At 51.5% G+C, this 22,537-nt stretch overlaps 2 protein-coding genes across 5 annotated transcripts in view; one reads left to right on the top strand and one right to left on the bottom strand.

Annotated features, from left to right (window-relative positions):
* The window catches only part of TG (thyroglobulin), a 254,316-nt gene that overhangs the window by 189,050 nt on the left and 42,729 nt on the right, over positions 1-22,537 (top strand). The window lies entirely within an intron of this gene.
* Positions 1-22,537, bottom strand: part of SLA (Src like adaptor) — a 90,325-nt gene that overhangs the window by 33,119 nt on the left and 34,669 nt on the right. Inside the window, exons 1-2 of one of the 4 annotated variants that reach the window (XM_086695578.1) lie at positions 11,441-11,576; positions 2,850-3,110 (exon numbers count right to left, since the gene is read on the bottom strand). The gene's annotated coding sequence lies outside the window, so the exon portion shown is untranslated. Of the gene's footprint in view, positions 1-2,849; positions 3,111-4,823; positions 5,388-5,667; positions 6,242-11,440; positions 11,577-22,537 lie in introns of those variants that run through there. The other 3 variants (XM_086695576.1, XM_086695575.1, XM_086695577.1) reach the window with 3 other exon arrangements.

Genomic DNA, 22,537 nt, shown 5'->3' with positions numbered 1-22,537 from the left:
GAGGCACGTATGTAATAGGTATTCTGTAGGTGGACCCATAGGTGTGTTGATAGAGCCGACCCCAAGAATTGGGTCCTGATGCTCTGGGTGCTTGGAGTTTGCATTCAGAGGGTGTTAAGTCCTAAGCGATTGTCCCCGTGACTCAGAGGCCTTGGCTGGGGGCGGGGGAGGAGTGGGGAAGCTGGCAGGTCCATACATTGGGAACAGGCACGGCCACCGCCCAGGGTAATGAGAGCATTCAACCGAACCACCGGTCTACCTGCACTCTTTGTCCTGGGCTCTGTTCCCTTCGCGGCACACACACCATTCCCTATTTGTTTCTTTAAGTGTGTGTTAGCCACCCCTGCCTCAGGCTGTGAACTTCCTGAGAGCACGACCCACGTCTAGTATATTCCTCGATGAAAAAACCTTTACCTAGCAGGTGCCTGGCACAGAGTAAGCGCTTGCTCCATCTGGGTGAGTGACCAAAAGTATTGTCTGTAAAGTGCCTGGCAAGGTACAGGTGGAAGGGGCTGTACTTTTCCCACTTTCTTCTAACGCTCTTTGGGTCTCTCCGCCTCCCCCCCTGCCGCACCCCAAGCCCTCCAGCCACGGACCCTGCTGCCTGGAGGGCGCCAGGGAGGAAAAGTATGACTTTGCAAAGCTGTTTGACAAGTTTCTGTCTGTAGCTCAGTTACCATAATGAAATAAGCCCCCTCCCTTGGCGGTTCTCAGATGGGAGGAAGTGGTTGGACCCAGTACTTAACTTCTTCGGACGCCTGGGGAGGTGAGAGGGAGGAAGTCGGTCACATGGTGTGGCCTTGATGCATATTTATTAAGGGGAGGGAGGGCTGGAGGGATGGCTAGAGGTACACCCAGGGCCCACCCTCAGCCCGCCGGTCTTGCCTGACTTGCCGTAAAGACTTAATGAGAATTTTCAGCTCTTAGCCTCTCTCGGAGCCGGGGGAAATAAGTTCTTCCTGAATGTCAAATGAAAACTTAAAAAACCAGCAGCGTCTATTAATGCAGGAAACTGATTAGGGTTCACCACAGTGGATGCTTCCTAAGTCTTTAAAAAAGACACCCTCCCCTCGGAAATACGCTGCCAGCTCTCAAAACTCAAGAGTGGTGAAGTTGGGTTTTTTTTTTTTTTTTCCTTTCTGTTTTAGAGAAATGATTTCAGTTTGCCGCAATTCAAACCTACCCGTGTCTGTTTCAGTTAATCACCTGGAGAAAGATGCAGAAATCAGCATTCAGAGAAATCAAGGACTATCCTTCTCGGCTGCTCCTACTTAGTCCTTAGAGGGCCTATAATTTAGATTTCTTACAAACATGCAGGGCTTCTTTTTATGAGGAGGAAAGTAAGACTCAGAGAGGCAAAGTGACTGGTTCGGAGTCACACAGCTCATGGGCAGCTGACCTGGAATGTTGACGTAGGTACGGCTGATTCAGTCAGCGGTCTTCCATGGAACCCTTTCCTGCCCTGAGTCTAGATCTGTTTAAAGCACAGAAGTCTAAATAGATTTCTAGTCTGTTAAGTAGGTCTTTAATATTGTTCTCGTTATACTTCTAGAACACCTTAAGCACGCTTGAATAGCATTCTCCTAACTAGAGAAAGTCATTTGCAAAGGATTTTGCCACAACTTTGATGAGGGCTTAGCTGCCCAGGTTTGAAAGCGCCATAGCCCGCCTTATAGGTTTGCAGCTCAGCGTCTCATAGCAAACCACAGAATGCCAATTTGCAGACTTTGGGATACATATCTCTTAAAACAAAGAACACCTGCCATAGTACGCACTTTGGTCCTTCATACACCTGCTGTAGCTGAGACCCTCTTCTTCCCCACCTCAGCCCTTGGAGCCCTTACAGCCTCTTGCCAGCTGTGTGACTTGTACGAATTACTCAACCTCTCTGAGCCTTGTCTCGTTTGTCAAAAGCAAGTGATAATCATAATCTTGCGGGATTGTTCTGAGGACCGTAGGAAAATAGCTTTTCATGCAGTGCCCCTCCCCGGCCACTCAGTACGGTGGACGCCATTCCTTCGCCCCCACACGCATGGTTCCGATGTAGGATCTGAGGCCAAAGCCAAGGTCATCTGGCATTAGGCTCTCTGGATGTGTTGGCGCCTAAAAGAATACGGAATGTGCCGCTTTCCTCAGGGAATTCTAGCGCTCCAAAATCTAATTCTCACATTCTATGTTTTTAGATGTTATATACCTCACATAATTGTTTTTCCTTAATCACACCCCTGCCCCCATACACACGCCACCCACTCTGATTGTTATCGGTTATCATTGGCATCTTCCCAAAGATCCACGCACCCAAGCCCTTAGAAGCACCTTGGTGAGCAGTCAGCCTACCTGGGCCCCGTCATCTTTGCATGTCATGACTGCACGTCGTTTGCATTTATTGAAAACCTACTCTGCGTCTCAAACTGGCCTGGGCACTTTGCATATGTTAGCTCATTTAACATGCCCCATACCTGTTGTATTGGGTACCATTATGCCCACTTTACAGCGGAGAAAACGAAGGCCTGGAGAGGTTTAGGGTCATACAGCTCGAAGACTGATGGCAAGCATCAGTTGCCCTTAGTAAGAAGCCTGCTATGTGCCAGGCTGCTGGCCCTTAGCCAGAAAATGCCCTCCGGCAGGAGTGTCCCCGGCCCCAGATCCCCAGCCCCTCTTGCCGTCTGTAATTCTATATCACACGCCCACCAAACGGCTGCCAGGTGCCCGGCACTGTGTTAGGTGTCGGCCTTGCTCTCCCTGTTTCCGCAGAGCACTCTTGTGTCTCCAGAAAGTCAGCGCCCCACCAGTTGTGCGTCTGAGGAGTCTGAGGTTTCTCCCCGCCCAGCCCCTGTCCCCTAAGATACCTTCAGAAGCTGGGCATGGTCTCCCCTGGGAGCAGCTACGGAGCGACTGCCAGGAGCACCGTCACCGCCTCTCCATCAGCTGCCGCTGCTCCCGCAGAGCGAGCAGGTGGCCAGGCCTCCGCGGGTGTAGAGAAGTCCAAGCTATCAAGAACGGTGGTTGCTAAAGCAGCCACACACTTCCTCTGCTAGAAATGAGGAAGGCGTGGGGCTTGCAGAAGGTCAGGTTCCTGTTTTCAGTAACCTCTCTGAGCAGGCTTCTCTCTGTAAGGATAGGGAAGACAGTGGCATTATTCTTATTATTATCATCATCATCAACATCATCATCACCATCATTTCAAAGCACTTGGGAACATATGCAGCTCGATTCTAGGGCCTGGGCCGTGCTCAGGCTTTCCGAGGCTGGCACCTTCTTCTCTAGTTAAAAGGCAGAGGAGGCTGAGAGGCTGTTCTCACACATCCCTGGAGCCCACTGGGTCCGAGGAGGCTGGGGCTCAGGCCTGCAGCTTCTCCTTTCCTGGTTTCCCAGCTTGCCAGTGATTGCTGCTTCTTTTCTGTCCCTGCAAATGGGCCCTGGACCAGAGCTTCTGTTTAATTGGCAGACTTTTGAAATAGTAGCCACCAATGCCTACTCCAGAAAGTAGCTACCCATCAGCCTTCCGGGGCAAGACACGCAGCCCCTTTGCTGTGCCATGACCAGAAGCAGTGAGAAAGGCAATGCAATGTAGTTAGCTTCCTACCCCCCCCCCGGCCTGCACCCCCCCCCACCAGGTTCTAGATTAAAATTGAGTAAGAAAACACGGTGACTGAGCGCAGTATGTGAGGCTTGGCTGGGTCCTGGATCGAGGGAAAAGACCTCGAAAGAACATTCTTGGGACAGAGGTGGCGGGGGAGGGAGGGTATTCACATAGACACTGCATTGTAGATAATATTGTGTCAGTGTTCATTTCCTTGGGTTTGATAGTGATGTGGTTATGTGAGAAAAACGTGCTGGTTCTCGGGAGATACTCCCTGCTGTATTTGGAGGTCAAGTGTCGTAATGTCTGCAACTTTCAAGTGGTTCGCTAAAAGAAAAAGAAAAAGAAAATACAAAAGCAGATAAATATAAAGAAAGAAGAAAACGAGAGAGGCCGAAAGCAAACGTGGAAAAATGTTAACGTTTGCTGGATCCAGGTGATGGGCATATGTGCCAATTTCAACTTTCTGATGGGTTAAAATTCAAATAATAATAATAATGACGATGATGGTGATATATAGCTCCCTATTCATAGTATGTGAGTCGTAAGTGGGAAAACTCAGTCACATGGGGGCTAAGGACTTAGTGGCAGGACTTCCCTACTGGAGCTGGGAACACCAGATGACTGTATTGGGGCGACCCTCTGAGAGCCCCAGCCGACCCCCCCCCACCACGCTTCACAGAGATGCCAGAGCTGAGTGTCCAGCGACTTTCCCAGAATCACACGGCTGGTCCCCAAGCAGAGCCAGGGGCCAGTGTCCAGGGCTGGTGATGAGCCGCCCCAACCCAGCCCTCATTTAGAAACCTCGCTCCGTGTAGTTGTCAGAGCTCTCGAGAACATCAGGGCCGTTTCTAAATGAAAAGGGAACTCCGCACTAGAGAGTTGCTTCCTTAGGCAAGTTGTGAAAATACCCACTGTCCACAGGGAGCCCCAGGAAGGGCACAAAGGAAATGGTGAGAAAGATTGAGAAGGGGAAACACAGGCAGGCAGAAACATGCCAAAGTGGAGATTTCCCCCCCCCCACCAGCTTCACACAGAGGAGTAGAAGAGGCTTGGACCGATTGTCAGAAGGCATGAGCTTTGTGGCAACCTAAAAAAAAATTACCAGGCATTTCCTGTGAAGGCGACACTGAGTGCATTCCCTCCTTCAGTCATTTATTCAATAAAATTTTACCGGGCCTGTTCCAGGCTCTGGAATTCAGGCAGGTGCAAAACCCGACAGAACCCTCGCGGAGTTTACCTTCTCTGGGGAAGCCATGTGAGGAAGACCCGAATACATCAACCATCAGTGGTGGGGACTGCCAAGAAAATGGGGCGGCCGGTGTGACAGAGGGGCCGGGGCACGTCACTTCCCACAGGTGGTCAATGTCCATGGTCTGCCATTAGCTGAGACCCACCGGAGGAGACAGAGCCAGCCCGGGGCAAGGCCGGCCGTGAGCAGCACGAGGAGCCACTGGCTTGGACAGACTCCGGAGGGTTCGGGGAAGCTCCGAGCCTGATGGCAGAGGCAGGCGACAGACAGACGGCGGACCACAGAGGGGTCTCCATGAAAGCACACAGACCATGGACGGGAGGAGCCCCTGCAGGAGGAGAGGCTCAGAATTTGGAGCCCCTGGGTTGTGGCCAGGGTCACAGTATCGGCTCTGTCTGTTCCCAGTGGGTAACTGGGTGACAGGGGCAGGGAGGGTGCGCCCCTCACTTCCCCCAGCTTTGGTGGTTCGTTATCTCCCTTTCCCTCCTGCGGTAACTGCCAGGAAACAAAGGCGGTTTGAGAACATGTCCCTAAAACTGCCACTGTGCTGCATGGAAGCCGAACCGTGGCTCTCGCAGCAGGTGTGGAGGAGGGGGAGCCCGGGGCCGGCGTCAGCGAGAGCAGGGGTGAAACCAGGGCAGCCGTGCACCCACGTGTGATCCGGGCTAGTGACCCCGACTTGAGGCTCCTGTTTCCACTTTCCAGGAGGGTTCTCCGTCTCGGCATTGCGGACGTTCCGGCCAGACCCGTTCTCTGCCGGGTGTGTTAGCGGAGGGGAGAGGGCTTCCCTGGGTGCTGTAGGATGTCGAGCAGCATCCTGGCCTCCACTTACCTGATGCCGGCAGCACTGACCCTGCCAGAGCATGCCAGGCATCGTCAGGCGGTGCCCTAGGGAACAGGCACCACGGGATCACAGCTGTCCCACGGAGGTACTAGGAACGTTCAGGAAGTCCACCTGCGCGCCGTTCTCTCACGGATCACAAGCGCTGCCCAGCGGTCAGCGGTCGGTTCACATAGACCCAGTCCCGCGGCCGGCTGCCCGCGATCCCTGCCGCACGTGGCGGAACGGTGGAATGCCACAGGGCCCCCTGTGGGGTGGCTTCTACCTGCCCTCCTTCTCCGCCATAACACAGGTGACCTGAGAGGCAGAGCAGGCGTGTGTCCGGGTCCGGGGTCCCCCGAGGCGCCCCGCAGCGGTGCGCGATGCGTGGGGCCGCATCCGTAGAGAGGGGCTGGTTTGGTAGAGGGAGCAGGCAGGGCGGGGGGGGGCTTACAAGACAGGCACCATGTCGTGTGGCGGGTTCGGCAAGGCTGTCCCTTCAGGGAGCTCACCGCCAACTGCCCTCATCCCCGTTTCTCCAGGCCCAGCACCACACGGGGTGCGTACCGGATACTTGGGGAATTGCCGAGTTCAGCCAACTTCTTGCGATTGCAAGGTCCTTATGCGTAAAACCCGCAGTGGGACCACAGACAGGGAGGGGAGCCTCGGACGCAGCGTGAGTGAGGCTCCACCCCTCCCTGCACTCAAGGAATTCAGGGGCTAGCGGAAGAAGCAGACACACCGTCAAAACCCCGTGGGGGCAAAAGAAAGATGCCGACAGGGAGGGAGCCAGGAGAGGCCTGGACTCCTGGTTCCATGTGGGAACCTGGCAGCCAGGAGTGGCAGGACCAGATGGGATTCTACCCCAGCAGCCTGGTTTGGTGTTCAAGGTCACTGATGTTCCGTGTCAGCACAAGAAGCAAAGACATAAAAACACTGGGCAGGAGATGCCTCCACCCAGGACCTCAAGTATAAGTATAGGGTCAGCCCCAGCCAAGTGACAGTATGACAGGAGGCCACACGTTAGGGCTCAGAGAGACACCCAGGTCCATCTGTATAGAAAGCACCTGACTCCTGGAGGGGTTTGCCAGTTAAGTAGCTATTAGGCCACAGGCCAATGGCCCCAGGCAGATCAGCAAGATGTCCTCATGGGTTGAGGATTGCTCAGTGAAGTGTGGGGCTGCAGTCACTGCCTCACTGAAATGCAACGTTCCGCGTGTTAACAACTAGCTTTACCCTCTTAACATTGTCCGGAGCCAGGTATTAACGTTCCCCACTTGGGGAGGGCTGGCAGGCCCTTCAGATTGCAGAGGGCCTCTAGGTTCTAGAAAGTTAAGCCGGCTGAGCAACGCGTGGCCGTGGCCAGAGCGCGTTGGGAAAGCCCCACGGTTGACAGCTTCGTCCAGCATGATCAGTTTCCTGGTTCTACTCAAAACTGTGTTCCCTTCTTTCCCCATCAGTGTTGGAAAGGCTAGAAGATGAGAAAGGAGACCTCAGGAACTCATAAGCTCCGTCTCAGTGGAGACGGTCAAGTGTAGGCTGGCCCACTTAGTAGGGAAGTTACACGAGCATACTCCCAATGGAAGGCGTTGTGCTGGACGCCATGAAACTGTAGAAGGGATTCTCGTATTTAAAAGGGTGAAACCAGATGAACTTCAAGATCCCACGCAAACTAGAAGTTCTCTGAGAGCCAAGTTTATGCCCCTTCTGTAGCTGGATAAGCAACTCGGTCAGTCAGTCAGTCAGTCAGCAAATATTTGTCGAGCACCTTCTGTGTGTTAGGCACTGCTCTAGGAGCTGAGTTAGAGATGTGAACAGTTGACGGCATAGAAATCACCCAAGGGAAAGGGGACACTAAGGGGAGCTCGCACCTTGGGAGGGAACTTTGAAATGAGCCCAGAATGACACCGACATGAAGATCAGGGGGAAGGACAGTTGGGGGAAGCACCGGGCAGGGAGTGTGTGCGGTGTTCAAGGAGCAGGAGGAGGGAAAGGGAATTAACATGGGGGGGGAGGTTAGCGGGAAAGAGACTCGGATCTTGTTTATGGCGCCTGTTTCTTCTTCCTGAGTCGTCTGTATGTCCAGACTTTGCCGGAAGAGACCAAGGTTCCTGGGGTTTAACTTACTTGCCCTACAGTCCCCAGCTGATAAGGGACACCACCTAGGTCCAGCTCGACAGGCTATGGAGGTGAGCTCACTGTCACTATTCTGTCGGCCTTGCAGAGGGGCTTCCCGCCCCCCTCCCCCGGCCCCCGGCTTCCCTCACACTGTTCCAGCCCTGTGTCCTCCTCAAGCACCTGCTGAAGATTCCTGCTTCCCACAGGACCAACGTCATCCCTTTTCCTGGCACTCGGTGCTCCTCGCCGTTTGTTCTCTACCCTCCCTCCCACGACAGCGTCACCATTCAAGGCCTCCACGCCCCCTCCACTGTAAGAACCTGATGTTCCCCTCTACGCTTCAGACAGGCCTCCCGCCTCTTCACCATGTACTTCGCCACTGCCCTTCCCCAACCTGTGTGGGACGCCCCCCCTCCCCCGCCCCTGCAAGACCCACCCCAGAGCTCACCTTGTTCATACATATTTCCAGAACCCCCCCCCCGCCCCCAACCAAAGGTAATTGCTCCCTCCTCAGAACACCCCTTGGAGTTGTACCTGCTCACGAGAATAAGGACACGTGAATATGGGAGTCACGAGCAAGAGAAGGGGGTTCAAGATATTTGAGAGCCGTGTGCCCGCGCACAGGTATTACTAATCCCACTGCCTTTCTAGGTCTCAGGGTCCGCAGAAAAATGGATACAGACTACCTAGCACGGCACGAGGCACGCATACGAATGTCTCCCTTTCCCTTAAAGTGGAGCCTATGCTTGGGAAGGCAGGTGCATGTGTAACATGTGACCTTGGCCCGCCCCCAGAGCGATGACCCATAATTACCTCTCATTAAATGAATAAATGAAGGCTACGCACCTGCCTTCTGAACAAAGCACCTAATTGTGAATATTGGGTCTTCACCTCGGGGGAAGACGGTAAGCCAACCATGGACATCGTCTGGGAGAGATCAGACCCTATTGTTTCTCCAGAGATGGCAGTTGCTTTTATTTCTGGAACCATCTCCAAAGCTGGAGAAGTGGTCCATCTCGATGGGCTGAATTCTACAGATGGAGTGAGGCCTGCGTGGCCTTGGAGTCCGTGTGTTTCCCGGAGAGGCCTCTTGACTTGACAGCCTTCTTAGGAAAGAGAAGAGTGAAAGCTTTGTTCTCACCGTGCTTCTTTGCTGGGACGAGTTGCACAAACGTGTTGATTCACTAAAGTTGTTCTCTTTGGTCATTGCTCAACCTAGCCCTCCAGTCCCGCCTCGGGGGAGACGGCACCACTTCCCAGCTCTGTGGAGGGTTGATAAAGAGGCCAACGGATTGCTCAGAGCTCAGGAAGTTCAGTCTTTGCAGCTTGGCCTTCTTTACAAAGTTCCTCTAGGTGCACCGATGTGCAAACCCTTTTATTTCCTAGATCTAACTCAGTCACTCGCTTATTTAGGTGAGTAATATAGTAAATGAATGTTAACCTTGGGTCAGCCATGAGGCTAAGCTCTAGGGGGACAAGGGTGATGGTGACATATGTCCTGCCATCCAGTAGCTCAGCGTGAGTCAAGTAGGGGCCGGGAATGAACCACGATGCCAGGGCAGTGTGATGGCGATGACAGAGATGAGGGAACCCAGCGGGAATGGCTGGGGTTTGCAGGCAAGCCAAAGGCTTGACAGAGGGGTGACTTTCAGCTAAACCTTGAACATGAGAGTTGTCCATCAAAACTAGACATTTGGTGGTACAGCCGGGATGTTCATTTTGTGCCTTCTCTCTCTCTCTCTCTCTCTTTTTTTTCACTATGAGATGACTTCAGTTACATCTTTTTTGGAGTTGGAAGCGACTTCCGTATCTTTCGCTCATCTGTCATACTGCCTCCTGTGACCTCCTTGCAGCTGGGACAGGCTGACAAATGGCTTCTCCTCAGATCAGCTCGGTCTCAGTCCTGTTTTGCCCCAGCCTTCCATAGCCCCCCCCCCCCCCAGCATCCTTAAGGAGCATTGTGTGGACTCCTCATCCAGTCCTGCCCCAACTTGCCTTCCCAGCTACCTGCCTCTTTCTCTAGTCGCCTGGACAGGCTCTGCCGGGTTTTGCCTCTGAGTTTACTCCTGTTGTTCCACTGACCTAGAATGGCTTTCCCCTCACTTTAGGATCTGCCAGAATCAGGGATGAGTCTCCTGTTGGGGCCCCAGCCAACGCTTTGATCCTTTTATCTTACGGAGTCAGAGGCTGGTCAAAGGGCCTGTGTTCCCTTCACTCCCTGCAAAAGGTGGGGCCAGGCCACGTCTCCCCTGCTCTTGTCCTCTGCCCAGAAGTGGGATTCTTTGATTATACAAATGGTCGGGGCCCCAGACTGGCTCATGCCATTTGGCATTGGCGGGGAAGAGGGATGACGACATCTTTGGTACTGTTTGCCTGTAGCTGAGCCTCGACCGGTAGCTATCCCAGAGGCAAGAAGTTTGCCGATCGTTATTGTTCCTAGAAGCAGAGCAGACACTGTGGGTCTACGGTGACGTCCCAGCTGGACTCTCTTGTCCTCAGCCCACTTAGAAAAGGGCCTCTTCCCGTTTTCTAGTATGATCATCTCCAAACTTTTGGTCGTGCACCCAGACAGTAAGAGTTTTGAGTAAGCACCCCCATATATGCCCATTTAGTCATGAATTATATATGCAGATGACGCTGCTAATATACACGTTATAAACAGAAAAATAGGTGCCAAGTGTAAGACTAGTTAAATAATATATTCTGGAATTTTCTTTTGGTGCCCCAGCGGACTGGCTTGTGCACTTCCTTTGGGAGACCAGGACTCTAACAGAAACATAAAGGAGACAGGCATCGTTTCTGAGCAAAGAGAGATCTTAACAAGGAATTTTGAAAGGCCACATGTTATCTTTGCCCGTGCAAATATACAGTCCGGCTTCTGGGAGGGGCACCGAGGTCCTTGTGAGCTCTGCTCAAGAACAAAGGCCCGTGGGAGTCTTCCCATGAGAGGGAAGAGTCGGGCGTGCTGCTGCTGGGTGGAGTCAGGCCCCAGGAAGAGAAGTTTTTCAAGGGTCTCTCCTAGAACACCCTCATTTTCCCATCTCCATGCTGGTCTGACTTTCAAACACTATATATAGGTTCCATGAAGGCAGGGAGCCACCTGTCTTGTCAGTGATCAGCACCTGGGACTAGCATCTTCCATAGCCAGAGCAACCTTTACCTATTACTAGAAGGAAGTAAGGGGAGAGGGGAGGGAAAACCGGAGGGAAGGACAGAGGGAGCAGGTGTAACATAAAAATAATTTAAAAAAACCCCTCCCCTCCCTTACAACTTCCTTAAGGCCTTAATCACTCCGATTCCCGGCAGCATCTGCCGTACAAAGGGGGCCAGGCGTGGAATTATCCTGATAATAGACTCACAGCATCCGAGCCGTCTGCGGCCCCGGGGAACAGCCGAAATAGCTGGCCGGACATTCAGTGATAAGGCCTCTGCGATTAGCCTCCCCTCGAGAACTGAGTGAGGCCCCTCCACTGCCCTGCCCTGGCAGTTTCATCTCCAAAAACATAACAGTAACGAAACTGGCCCAGCCGCCTCTGAATGTGCCTTACTAGCCCCCCAGTGAGGTTAAGATCCGTGACAGAATGATGATGGCTTCCCCTAGCGTCCCCTCCAACGCTCTCATCCTGTGACGCCTTAACGCCTCTGTGCGATGCGCTTTTGTACTCACGACAAGATCCTGCTGCCGTCATCTAAAGCCGAGCAAGCTCGGAGCCGGCCGTGATGTAATTTACGGCGGTGTCATCCATTCATCGGCACCTGGACGCGTGTGAAATTGTTAGCCGGCATCTACTTCATTGTCCGCTGAGCCATGACTAATTACATGCAGCGGCGTGCGTTGGATGAGGAGGACAGGGAGGGACAGGCGAGCTCGGTGGCTTAAAATATCCTTGGCCGAAGCGAAATTCAACCCCGGAAGGCTTCTTTCGACTGGAGAATATTTCCCTAGTTTTCACTTTAGTTGGAGTAGCAATACCATTATAAATAACAACTACACTCCGGATAGTGCTTTAGCTCACTTCATTTTTGGAAGAACTCTTTTGAAATGTCAATTATGAGCTTAATGATTCTTTCTTTTTTTTTTTTTTTTTAAGTTTATGTATTTTGAGAGAGAGCGAGTGGGGGAGGGGAAGAGACAGAGGGGGAGAGAGAGAATCCCAAGCAGGCTCCACGCGGCCAGCACAGAGCCTGATGCGGGGCTCGAACCCACAAAACCACGACAGCATGACCTGAGCCCAAACCAAGAGTCGGTCACTTAACCGACTGAGCCACCCGGTAGCCCCAGTAATTGCTTCTACTTATAAGAAACCTAACGTATATAACACTTCACGTGTTGTCTCATGAATTCACCCCAACAAATGCATGAGGCGAATCCTCTCCTTGCCCTCATTTTGCATGAAGGAAACTGAGGCCCAGGGAACTTAAATCACTTTTCTAAAGACACACAGCGGTGAGTAAGAAGGATTGCTGGACTTGAGCTTGGACTCGCGGACCCCATGACCCGTGCTCTGGATGTTACACCTTGAGACCCAATATGCCCATTTTACAGATGGGGAAACCAAGACCCAGAGAGTAAGGCCACTTGCCAAGTTGTCAGTGCAAGATTCGATACGATTTCTCCAATCCCAATGCCCATGTTCTGTGCAGTTTTCCTATAGCTCTAATAATTTCTATCTGTTTCCACCTGACACATCAGAAGGGGATGATGTTGGAAATAATGTGAAATGGACTCCAGGAGCTCAGCAGGAACAGGAACTCAGAGGCTTTGCCTCTTCAGCTCAGAGAGGTGCATCAACACCTTAGCCAGAGTCCCCTGGGAGTGCCTGCCTGGGAAGGTTTGGGGAGTCGGTCTCCTTGAATTGAGAGCCCAGGGGCTGTCAGGGCCACCCTGTGTTCAGGGTGGGGGCTGGGCTCACACCTCACACCCCGCTGGGGCTAATACAAGGCAAAGAAGTAGCCACCGCAGTGGAAAAGGCTGAGCCCATCCAAACGCAGGAGGCCTCAAGGGGCAGGGTTGGCGCGTGAGGCTCAGGCCTGAAGATACTGACACCAGGACAGGCCAGGCCCGAGGGTCTCAGTCCAGCTGTTCAAGCAGACACAGTTTCCCCTCAGGAACCCCAAAGAGCGTGTCCACCGTGACCTCTCCGGTGTGGATGTTGGGTGGGAGCCCCGGACAGCCCGCTTAACCTGCAGCCCATTGCCCCCCACTGCTGTGGCCGGCTCAAGGATTCCAACCTGGAACCCGGTTCCAGCACCCTCTAGCTGAATCCCCGGGGGCTCCCTGACCCCTCCCTTTGCACATGGCACACGGGAAGGCCTGTCTAGGCCGGTGCCTGGCCTCCTGGTCTTGCTTTTTGTCCAGGTGCCCCTTCTGACAAACACCCCTCCGGGGAGGGGCGAGTACCAGGCCTGTCTCCTTTCCGCTCTTCTCCCACTCTCTGCTTCAATCACCGCTGATGCCATCCGGACAGCCCAGGTCACGCCCTTTGTGTGCTGTCCTCTGAGGGGCCGCCCTGACCCCCTCGGGCCCAGGAGTCAACCACTTCCTCTCCTGCCCTCTCAAGGCCACGGGTGTTCACCAGAACCTCAGACCACACACGCACTGCACGCCTCTAGGGCAGGTGTCCTGAACCCTTTGTCCCGGTCGGGAGCCGGCCAGTGGCATTTGCTGAAGGAAAGGAAGGGAGAAGAAAGTAAAGGAAGGGCGAAATGGAGAGAGGGAGGCAGTCCGGAGGGGACTTGGAGGAAAAGAGTCACTGGACATGACTTTCTCGCTTCCAGAAGTCTTTGCTAGGTTGCGCAATCTTCCGGACCCTCCTGTTTCTTGGGGCGGAATTCATACATCATGGCTGGCTGCAGGAGTCAAACCCAGCAGGGAAAACAAGTGACTCAGGAAAATTGAGGAGGCCAGGCTTCCATGCTGGGCCAGCCTTCTCCCAGCACAGGCACCAGCGGGGTCACCTCCCTCAACCTCTGTCCTTCCACCTTGACCTCAGGTACAAGGATACAGTGCTGGGCAAGGAGCTGCCCTTGGTGCCATGCGCGTGTCAACCCCACCGGCCCGCACGACAAACCTAAGAGGTGTGGACAAAATCCCGCCTTTGCGAAACGAATTCGGTGAGGTGAATCGATTTGCCCGAAATGACAAGGCCACCACGTGGCAGAGCGGGGATTCGAATGCAAGTCTTTCTGGTTTCTAAATCCATGTCCTTGCCCGCTTTTCTACACTGGGAGTTGTTTCCAAGGTTTCAGCGTAGTGAGAGGTGGTCTCGAGTTGGTGTCGCAGGTGTCGTGCGGCTCGTATCCACAGAACTAACATTGGTAGAAGCAGAGGAAGCTGGGCAGAGCTGCTCACACGGTGCCTTTCTTGCACCCCTCGCAACAGGTCTGTGAGGCAGGTGCTCTGTAGCTCAGGGACTGAGGTGTAGAGATGTAATTTGTTCAAAGCCAAAGAATAAGAAGGTGGTAAAGTCACAGTTCAACTCCAAGCTGTGAGGCTCCCCGCCTCAGCACCGCTCTCTCCCCGTCATCTCGCTCAGCCTGCCAGCCGACCGTCCGGCCATTCATTCCAGTCCCATCCTGCTGGATCCATGTCTAGGGGAGGCCTCCAGTGCACACGCTCCGTGTTAGACTCCGGGGGTGAAGGACTAGCCATCCCAACCTCTGCCGTCAGAAGTGCGTCTTCTGGAGGCTCCAGTGCCCAGTAGTTTACTGAGAGCCTGCAGAGTGCCGTGCACCGTTTTCGGCACCAAGGATGCAAAGACAAATGATTCGGTGGCATTCCTAAAAGGCTCTCTGCAACCCCCTGGGCAAGAGCCTTTCCTGACTCTCTGTCGCTGTCCTATAAGCTATGGTTGACCACCCTCAGAAATTCGTCTCTTGCTTGGGCTGGATTCCTCTCAAATTTACTCCTCATTACGCCTCCATGCAAATGCCCCTTTTCACTCAGGAGAAAAATTAGGCTCATCCATCTATCCGTCTGTCCATCTGTCCGTCCATCCATCCATCCATCCATCCATCCCTCTGTCCATCTGTCCATCTGTCCACCCGTCCGTCCGTCCATCCATCTGTCCATCCATCCATTCATCCATCCCCTCACTCATAGTCACTGGGTCACTAATTCAAAACCTACTTATCTGGGTCCCAGGCCCTGTTCTGGGGGTGCCGGGATACTTGGGACCCATTGCCTTTCTTCTCTAGCTCATGTGGTTAATCAGTCCCCTGAACCCATCTGCCATCTGACACCCCTCCCCTAGAGTGGCTGTCTATTTCAAGAAAGTCTGGCGTGTATGTGTGTGTGGTTGTATGTCTGTGTATACCCAAGTGTGTGTCTGTGTGTATAGGTGCGTTTCTGTCCGCGACCGTGCGTGTTCCCGAGTGTGTGTGTCTGGTGTGACAGTATGTGTGAATGTGTCTTTGTGTGTGTGTAATCCTCCAGGGCCCACGCTTTCCCTCTCTTCTACCCCGTGCGCTGGCCCAGCTGGTCCCCAAAACAAAGCTACAGGAAGACATAGAAAGAAACATCCGGCACTTTTGCAAGCTCTAATTACGAAATTATTTTTAAAAAGCCACCTATACCCGCGCACGGGTGAATTGCTGATTGAGGATGGACGGAGAGCGTCCCTGCATTCTAAACGCCTTGGAAATAAGGGGCCTGTCATTGCCTCAGCCATCACGCAGAGTGTCCCTTTTAAAGGGTGATAGCTTTGCCTGGGAAACCAGTACTTTTCAGTGGCAAGCATTTAAATGGTTTCTGACAGCCAGAAGGTGACTGAGGCAATTAGGTGTAATGTTTGTGGCAGACAGAAAAAGGCATTTTGGCAAGGCCGCAGGAGCCTGGAGGAAAAAACACGACAGGAGAGCAAGCTCTGATCTGAAGGGCAGAGCCACGGCCCGGCTCCTCCCCCTTCCCGAGCTGAAGAAGTGTCTGCGAGGTGTCCCCTTGGAGGGCTCTCCTGACAAATGCCCAGGCGAGGCCTCCACAGGTAAAAGGGACAGGTGTATGGCCGAGCCACATTGGAGGCCAGTGTTTGCCACGGAGGCTGGAGAAGGAAGGAACAGTCCAGAAATCCGCCTTCATCCCCATTCCCTCTGGCAGATGGATGCTGGTGGAGCGGTGGCTGTGGAGACAAACAGCCCGAATCCAGCTCCCGACAGCGTGGACACAGTCAGTGGGGAATCGAAGTTTGCAAATAAAATACGCCAAGGTACAGCCTCCCTGCAGGGCAGTTTGGCAGCTCATCGTGAAAAACCAAAAGCGTTTTAAAAATATTTCTATGCAGAATGCAGAGCGGGGCCCCTGGGCCTTGAGTTAAGTGGTGGTTTCTTAGCTATGACGCCAAAGGTACCAGCGGCAAAGAAAAATAGCTGACGCTGCACTTCATCAATGATAAAAATTCTGAGCTACAAAAGCTACCATTAAGAAACTGGAAAAGACTGGGGCCCCTGGGTGGCTCGGTCGGTGAAGCGCCCGACCCTTGGTTTCGGCTCAATGTCACGATCTTGCCATCATGAGATTAAGCCCCGTGTCAGGTGCTGTGCTGACAGCTCAGAGCCTGGAACCTGCTTCAGGTTCTGTGTCTCCCCCTCTCTCTGCCCCTCCCCTGCTTACGCCCTCTCTCTCTGTCTGTCTGTCTCTCTCTCAAAAATAAAATGAACATTAAAAAGTTTAAAAAATAAAAAAAAAAAGAAAGCGGAAAAGACAGAATGGGAGAAAACATTTGCAAATCATCTATTTGACAAGGGACCTGTATCTGGAATATACAAAGAACACTTCTAACTGAATAAGAGAAAGACAAATAAACCCATTTAAAAATGGGCCAAGGGGCTAAATAGATATGTCTCCAAAGATGTCCAAATGGCCCATAAGCACATGGAAAGATACTCAACGTCATCAGACACTAGGGAAGTGAAAATCAAAACCACAACGAAATACCACTTTATACCCGCTAGGACTGCTGGACTACTAATAACTTTTTGAGACGATAAGAACTGGCGAGGATGTGGGGAAGTTGGAGCATTCACATACTGCTTGTGGGGGTATAAACTGGTGCAACTGCTTTAGGAAACATTTCGGCAGCTTCTCAGGAGGTCGAAATAGGGGAAGCACGTAACCCTGCAATTCTACCCCTAGGTACACAACTGAGAGAACTGAAAACACACACACACACACACACACACACACACACACACACACACCTGAACATGTGTATTCATAGCAGCATTATTTAGAATCGCCAGAAAGTGTAAACAACCCAAATGTCCTCCGGCGGATGCAAAGATAAGCTAAATAGGGGAGACGTCTACCATAGAATATGATTCAGCAATAAAACGGAACAAAGTTGTGCTACATGGATGAAGTGGAAGGATCCAGACACAAAAGGCCACATGTTGCGCGATTCCATTTTTATGAAATGTTCAGAACAGGCAAGTCTGCCGAGACAGAAAGTGGATTAGTGGTTGCCTGGGGCTGGGTGTGAGGGTGGCACTGGGGAACGACAGCTAATGGGTTCATGGTTTCTTTGTGGGACGATGAACAGATTCTAAAATTAGATCCTGGTGATGCTTGCATGACTCTGTGAATATAGCTAGAAACCGCTGAACTGTTTGCTTTGAGTGAGCGAACTGCATGATACGTAAGTTACATCTCAATAAAACCATTTTCTCAAGACAGCTGTAGATGCCGAGACACAAAGCTTTTTAAAACCTATATAAATGTTCATCACATATGTATGATACATCGTGCACAAATATTTTCCTTTAATATTTTCACACAGTGTCTCTTTAGTGAGAAACCATTAAATGTCGGGCGAGCAGCTCATGCAACACATTTTTTTAACGATCTGTCAGAAGAAAAGCGTCCTTTCTGACCTCCTAATGCCTTCGTGTGAGGAAATCATCAAGGATATGTGAATAGATTTAGCTTGTAACGGTGTATGTCCATTGCAGCTTTGTCCAGAACGTCGTAAAACTGGAAACAATCATTGCTACCGTTTATTGAATACACAGAGCTGGTAGCACACTCCACCATTACAATGCAAAGCATCTTTTGTCTTCCACAACGATCCTGCGGGGAAGCCATCGGTATCATTATAGTCCTTCCGATAGCTGAGGATAGAGTCTCCAGTCAAACGTCTACGAAGCAGAGCTGGGATTTTCATCCAGTTCTGTCAGATTCCACAGCCTTCCGTGGTTCCTGCCCTCCCTATGACTCTCCCTAGCAAAGTACCTCATTGCACAATGGCTTGAGAAACGGTCTCGTAACTGAATAGGCAACAGGACAGAATGATATTCACGGTTGACACGTAGGTGAAAAATACGGGTTCAGCACCGGTGTGAGCTCACTTATTTCCTACATATACATATATAGACAGAAGTATTCATGCATGCATATATATACACACACGCACTGACAGTATTTAACAGTGGTGTTCCTTTAGTGGGAGGATTACGTGTAATTTTCTTTCTGTTGCTCACGTATATTTCCCATTGTGGATTTTTTGTGCTGCTATTTTTACTCTAAAACTTCCAAAAGTTCTTGGGGTGCCTGGGTGGCTCAGTCGGTTGAGCATCCGACTTCAGCTCAGGTCATGATCTCGCGGTCTGTGAGTTAGAGCCCCGCATCGGGCTCTGTGCTGACAGCTCGGAGCCTGGAGGCTGCTTCGGATCCTGTGTCTCCCTCTCTCTGCCCCTCCCCCGCTCATGCTCCGTCTCTCTCTCTCTCTCTCTCTCTCTCTGTCAAAAATAAACATTAAAAATAATTCCAAAAGTTGTGTTTAAATAAACTAAGGTAACACCAGTGGATACAGGACCATGCACGCCAGGCTTTTTCTAGGGCATGAAGAGAGTTGGCATTTTGGCAAGGCTGTGATGACAGTGAGGCTGGTTTTGGGGACTACCCCTCTTAGTCAGGACTGCCTCCCTTCTCCTTCAGGGATCCTCCGTCTGTTCCACCCTCAGTGCCCCTGCAAAGTGTACTTAGATGGCCTTGGCCATGCCTCTTGCCCACTGATCGGCTTATGCAGTTAAGCGATAATGAGTGCCTTCTTCTTGACGCGAGTCCGTTATATTTTAGTATAGAATTAATATTTTCAATGTAATTTAATTTTTTTCTAATTAAAAATATCACATAAGTTCATTGGAAACAAACATAGAATATTCTGAAAGGTACAAAAAGCCAATAAAACTCATCCACCACTCCCTCGCCTTGAATTAATAGGGGATTCTGGGGATTGATACAGCTGGGCTATATCAAGACCCTGGTGGGGGCAGTAGGCAAGGGTGAGAGGGCAAAGGATGTCCATGAATTCCTCATGATCTCTGCCATCAATGGAGGCAGCATGGCATCATGGGAAAGCCACAGCATCTTGGGATAAAAAAAAAAAAAAACAACTGAGTTCTTACCCCTTTCCCCTGGTATTAGCAGGTTACTAAACTTCTTTGACACTGTCTCTTGAGTAGACCCCCAATTCTTTTTGAATAAGTGGGGAGTGGACAAAAGAATGATTACATAAGTAGCATAGTTTCCTTTTAAGTAATATCGGTTCTTTCTGCCTCATAGGGTGGTTGTGGGTATTTAAGACAATGTAAGCAAGAGCTCTATATAATGCAGAATGTGGTACGGTTGTCAATGCGTGTCAAAGCAACTCAAAGTGGTTTCTCTTGTGTCTCACTCCTTCCATGGGAGAAGCAGGCCTTCCCAGCTTTCACCGTCCTGAACACCCCTGCAAAGACCTTGTTTCTGAGTCACCAGTCACTAGCCACCCATGAGTGGCATGGAAAATAATGGTCTGTGCTGTATTTAGTTAGTGTTGTTTTTAGTGGTAGATGGTGCAGTGGAGGGAGAAACAGCAAGCCTCGTAATCTCTGGCTCTGCTACTTTCAAGCCAAGACCTTGAACAAATTACCTACCCACTCTGAGCCTCAGTCTCTCCATCTATAAAGTGGGGATGGTAATACTTACAAGGTTATCGTGGGGATCACGTGAGAAAATGCGCAGGAATGACTTTTAAAAGGCTTTTAAAAGGTGCTTTGTAAACGTTCAATTCTCCTCCCCCTCCCTTGGAAAGTTTATATAATTTATCTTATTTTTTTAATGTTTATTTATTTTTGAGAGAGAGACAGAAACAGAGTGCGAGCATGGGAGGGGCAGAGAGAGAGGGAGACACAGAATCTGAGGCAGGCTCCCGGCTCTGAGCTGTCAGCACAGAGCCCGACGCGGGGCTCGAACCCACGAACCGTGAGATCATGACCTGAGCTGAAGTTGGGACGCTTAACCGACTGAGCCACTCAGGTGACCCAAAAAGTTTATATAATTTAAAGATAGAAAGATGGAGGCAGGGGGAGGCTGAGAGGCCCAGCAGGGCTCGGCAGATACCCCACAACAGGGAGGAAGCATCCGGACAGCAAGACTTGCCTCCTGCTCAGTTCCCTGAACCACAGAGAAATCAGGCTACTTTTTGACGTTTCCAATGAGCCGTGATTTCTGAAGGACTACCCCACTTTCGTACACTGAAAGTTGTTTTCAAAGGTTTAAAAAGAGTGGCAGTGTTGGGGCTCCTGGGTGGCCAAATCGGTTAAGCGTCTGACTTCAGCTCGGGTCACTATCTCAGGGTTCATGAGCTCCACGTCAGGCTCTCTGCTGTCAGCACGGAACCTGCTTCCGATCCTCTGTCCCCCTCTCTCTCTCTCTCTGCCCCTCTCCCCCGCTTATTCTCTCTCTTCCTCAAAATAAATAATCAAACTTTAAAAAATAAAAAGAAGAGTGGCGATTAGAGTTAAGCAATGCAGCACGGACGTGTGGTTGTCCCCTGATCGTGCTAATTGAGCTTAAGGGCGATAGAGGTAGCAGGAGCCGGTAGGCCATTTTCTCCGCACCAGTTCGGTACCCAGCGCATTTCACGAACCCCTTGCAGCAAGTGTGTGAGGCAGGCGCCTTACAGCCGAGGGGCTGAGGCTTAAACAGGTGGAGTGTTTTGAACACACCCACACTTCTTCACCAAAGAAGAAGGACCCCCACTGAGCCTCCGTTCACACGCCCTCCTAGGCTGGGATTTGTACCAGGATCTAGCGTTAAGATCCTTCAAGACAACGGCAACACCGGCGCTGATGATTTTCGAAGGACGTGAGCAAGGCCGAAGATACACCCTTTTTTTTTTTCCCTCGTTCAAATTCTGTGGGCTTCCTTCCACCAGCTAAAACCAAGACCTGCTGATTCCTGAGGACAAAGAGGAGGGAGAGATGTGCTCTTACGCCCTAAGACTAGGATGTCAACGTGGAAGTTGTGTTCATTATAATCCCTTTGAAGTTTTGCCCAAACTCAAGTCCTACAAATTAGAGTAAAACTTGTGCTTTTGGGGGATTAAGAAGGTGATTTCAGTGTAGAAAACATTAGGGAGGATACTAGCACCGATGTGCGTGTATGGAGGCTTTAAGCAAAGTCCGTCTCTGCCTTAGCTTCCAGAATGCTCTTGGAGCTGCCTGGGCAGCTCAGTAATGTCCCCCAGTTCATCTGTCTGCACCATTCTGGTGGCTTCTGTGTTGGGCCCCTTCCCAGGAGGGGAGCTGGTGCCAAGCAGTTGAAGTGACGCCTGGCTCATGCCTCCTGCTTTCTCTTCAGACCCCGTGACCCTGGTGGGCTCCTCGCCTCGGCGCCGCTCTCTCCCCGTCATCCCGCTCAGCCTGCCAGCCGACCATCCGGCCATTCATTCCAGTCCCATCCTGCTGGATCCATGTCTAGGGGAAGCCTCCAGTGCAACACGCTCCGTGTTAGACTCTGGGGGTGAAGGACTAGCCATCCCAACCTCTGCCGTCAGAAGTGCGTCTTCGGGAGGCTCCAGTGCCCAGTAGTTTACTGAGAGCCTGTGGAATGCTGTGCACCATTTTTGGCACCAAAGATGCAAAGACAAATGATTCGGTGGCATTCCTAAAAGGCTCTCTGCAACCCCCTGGGCAAGAGCCTTTCCTGACTCTCCATCGCTGTCCTATATGCTATGGTTGACCACCCTCTGAAATTCGTCTCTTGCTTGGGTGGGCTGGATTCCTCTCAAATTTACTCCTCATTACGCCTCCATGCAAATGCCCCTTTTCACTCAGGAGAAAAAATAGGCCCATCCCTCTGTCCATCTGTCCACCTGTCCATCCATCCATCCATCCATCCGTCCATCCATCCATCCATCTACCCATCCATTTACCCATCCATCCATCCGCCCATTTGTCCATCCGTCCATCCGTCTATCCATCCATCCATCCATCCATCCATCCATCCATCCATCCATCCATCCGTCTGTCCATCCACCCATCCATTTACCCATCCATCCATCCATCCATCCACCCATTTGTCCATCCGTCCATCCGTCTGTCCATCCGTCCATCTGTCCATCCATCCATCCATCTGTCCATCCATCCATTCATCCATCCCCTCACTCATAGTCACTGGCTCACTAATTCAAAACCTACTTATCTGGGTCCCAGGCCCAGTTCTGTGGGTGCCGGGATACTTGGGACCCATTGCCTTTCTTCTCTAGCTCATGTGGTTAATCAGTCCCCTGAACCCATCTGCCATCTGACACCCCTCCCCTAGAGTGGCTGTCTATTTCAAGAAAGTCTGGCGTGTATGTGTGTGTGGTTGTATGTCTGTGTATACCCAAGTGTGTGTCTGTGTGTATATGTGCGTTTCTGTCCGCAACCGTGTGTGTTCCCGAGTGTGTGTGTGTCTTGTGTGACTATACTGTGAGTGTATCTTTCTGTCTGTGATTGTGTGTATCCA

Source organism: Puma concolor, chromosome F2 (assembly GCF_028749965.1).
Source record: "Puma concolor isolate L17-30 chromosome F2, mPumCon1.1.hap2, whole genome shotgun sequence".
Lineage (NCBI taxonomy): Eukaryota > Metazoa > Chordata > Mammalia > Carnivora > Felidae > Puma > Puma concolor.
Note: the sequence above shows the minus strand (reverse complement) of the source record. Positions and strands in the feature narration are given on the sequence as shown.